Genomic DNA, 3,393 nt, shown 5'->3' with positions numbered 1-3,393 from the left:
CAGTATCGACAATGGTATATTACGAGGCATAAGAGCTCGAGTGGGTACATTTCATATCGACGTTATGTAACTCGATCCCCTCTGAGGGGTGCAATGGAGATTGAAGGTCACGGCTCCCCTTTGATGAGCTATATATTTTTATACATGTGTTCAGCCCACATCAATGGTATTCTTTGTCCTTAACCTTAGTAAGAGTAGAGTATGCAGGTTTAACCTTGGAACTAGTGTAGTATTATTAAAACACTAATTATTACTTGTACATAACTAACGATGTAGTAAAATCTGCAAATCGATTTTAACTTATTTTTGATTAATTATAGGATAAGACTAAAGACTTGGAGGATATAACCCAATGAAGACGCATTGTCTTTAATTTTCTGTACAAAACAGTGCCGATTTTTGCGGGGGACGTAAAAATAGCGATGTCAGATAAACGTCAGTTCATACAACGTGTATTGACCATTGGTCATAGAGTTTCGAAAGAGGGTAACGTCTGTTAATGGCTACTCCGTTTGGTTATATCCTCCAAGTAAAGACGGTACACGATGAAATCTGGCCATACATGATCTGATATCTTTTTACAGAATACACATTTTCAAGCAAGTTCTTAAATGGTTTATTTGCACTTGTGTGGTCACCTGGAGTGTGTGTTCAGGTTTGTTTTGAAAAGATTAGTTTTAACACAATTTAGATTAAATTAGATTAGGATTTTTGCAATTCGACAAGGATAAAGAACATCAACAAATAGTATAACAAAGACAGTTCCCTATGCCGAGGGAGCATGGAGACAGAAGAGACAGTGGCTCCATACAGGGCAAAACATCTTGGATCTCCGAGATATCTCCCCAAGGTCCTACTCGATATCAAAGGTTTGATAGTATTCCTTGAGGAGTTTGGCTGGCAGGACTAGCCTACCCCCCACCCCCGTAACGCAAAATAGGTGCCAGTCGTTGAGTTGCGGATAATCGCTCAAGGTACAATATTATTGTAAAACAAACAGCTATAACAAACAAACAAACATACAGCTGAAACGTCGTCCTGGCATTGCCACTATTAGACAAGGCCAGGATGATGTGTAACTTGCACAGTGCAAGCTATACTTAAAAATAGGTATCTATAGAGCAAGTCAGTCAATCAAAAGTTTAGGTTACTTCCTTCACTATCACTACATAGTATAAAACAAAGTCGCTTCCTGCTATCTGGATGGATGTCTGTCCCTGTCTAGCTAACACGGTTCATGAGATACAGTCTGGTGACAGACAGACGGCAGACAGCGGAGTCTTAATAATAGGCTTTTTACCCTTTGGATACGGAACGATAAAAATCATGGTATTGTTTAATTGTTTACAGCAGCAGTTCTCAAACTTTTTTCACAACGGAGCCCTTTTGAGAAGTGAAATATATAATGATGCCCCAAATAAACAAATTTCGTTCGTCACTTTTTAACTGTAGACCAGAGATATAGAAGAACTGGTTATTGATTTGTTTTCGCTTTTTGTCGCGGAGCCCTCACAGAGGCTTTGCGGAGCCCTAGGGGTCCGCGGAGCACACTTTGAGAATGGCTGGTTTACAGAAAAGCATAACAATTAACAAGTAATTAATTCAATTCTAAACAAAGTAAGACACCTAATAACGTACCTTAACTGTTATTTTTATATCAGATCAGATTTTTTTCCCAATATGCAGTTGTAGCCTTCAAATTTGCAATTCTTATCACTATTTTTTTAATTAAAGTGATTTCAAATCAAACTAGTTTCATTATGGCAAACCCACCATATTGATGCAATGCAGTTACATTGCCAACACAACAAACTATAAATGAAAAGGCATTGCAGGTAACTAAAAACTATTCAGTGTCCAAGAAACAGAAGCTAGTAAGCTCTAGAAGTTCCAAATTCTATAATTATAATAAGAATAAAACAACAGTTATGTGGTGCCACTTTTTGCAGATTGACCTACTTGCAGATGACTTCCTATATGCTAATAAGATAATAGAAAGAATATGTGATACACATCAAACAGAAAACTTGGTTTACTAGAATTCCTAAACTGTATTCTTATTCATTTTAGATGTGTTGCAAAAAATATGGAATAAAAACAAATCTCGGGTGTGATGCAAAAATAACTAAAATAAAGTTGGACTAAGGTGATTTGGTGACGGGAAATGATAGAATGAGTTGAAAAATATTTACCGTCCTCGTTGGAGCCATCCTTGGGGCTTTCGTCGGTAGGATTCTCTTTCAAAGACAACAGGCCCACAGCTGACATCGCTCGGTAATCTCACTTGCTTCTCAGTCTTCTCTCAATTAAACTACTAAAATTCTAAAATAACTGTACAATATTTACAAAGTGTTCCGGAAATTAATCTATCACCTAATATAATGTTTATATCACAGACTTTTCGTTTTTCACTAAACAATACGGAACAACACGTCCACGCACGAAAATACTATCAATATTTACAAGACTCTAGGTACAATAAACTTATTTACACATTAAAAACTAACGTTTATCAGCTAAATTTAACAAATACGCTCTAGCGGTCACAAGATACTCATAACTAAAAGAATTTATCAGTTTTAGATGCAAAAATATATAAAACGTCCGCCATATGCCTTTTGAGACCTCTATTGCGCAACGAAATTGTACAGCTACGATTTAGCTTTGCTATCATGCCGATGCGTGGTATTCTTAATATTGGTCGGTTTATATCCAGTTGCCATTGTTTAGTTTTTTTGATTGAAAACGGCATATTCCTTTCTTTGAAGTATAAAATTGAAAACAATGGAAAGATTTTTTTTATGAATTAAATAAATCAAGTAAATAACTTCAGTACTAAAAATACTATCTTACAAGACTAATTCCTTGTAAAATATAATTGAATGCAGCATGTTGTTAATCTCAAAAATCTTAATTATGCTTGATATTATTACGCTGAAGCATTCAATGCCCTTTTAAATTATTGCTTTTGTATTAAATATCAAGTATCTTTTTCTTTTAGGAAATTCTCATTTCAATGAATACTTTCGAGTTCCGAGCAGAGGGCTAATTATTAGACTTGGCAACATTGAAAATGTGACATAATTAAGACGTTTTGAAAGATGGCTTAAAAATGGTTTAAAACAAAAGCCTTTTTAAAAATTAATTTTCGTAATTGGCTTTTCTTTTAATTTCGTCTATCCTTAATTTCATATTCACTTAGTCACTGTAGCTCACACATGACCGTTTCAAGTGCTATTTATTAGTTATTTGCTGTCTTGTTTGTTATGTAGGTTATTGCTAAAAAACGCCCAAAAACGCCCTATTGCCTTGGCTTAAAGGACTCGCATCCAGGCCATAAATGTAAAAAAAAAAAAGCCCTATTGCCTGCCAAATGTCCACTTGAGTGAAGTT

The sequence above is a fragment of the Cydia strobilella genome, chromosome 19 (genome assembly GCF_947568885.1).
Source record: "Cydia strobilella chromosome 19, ilCydStro3.1, whole genome shotgun sequence".
In the NCBI taxonomy this organism is placed as follows: domain Eukaryota; kingdom Metazoa; phylum Arthropoda; class Insecta; order Lepidoptera; family Tortricidae; genus Cydia; species Cydia strobilella.
Note: the sequence above shows the minus strand (reverse complement) of the source record.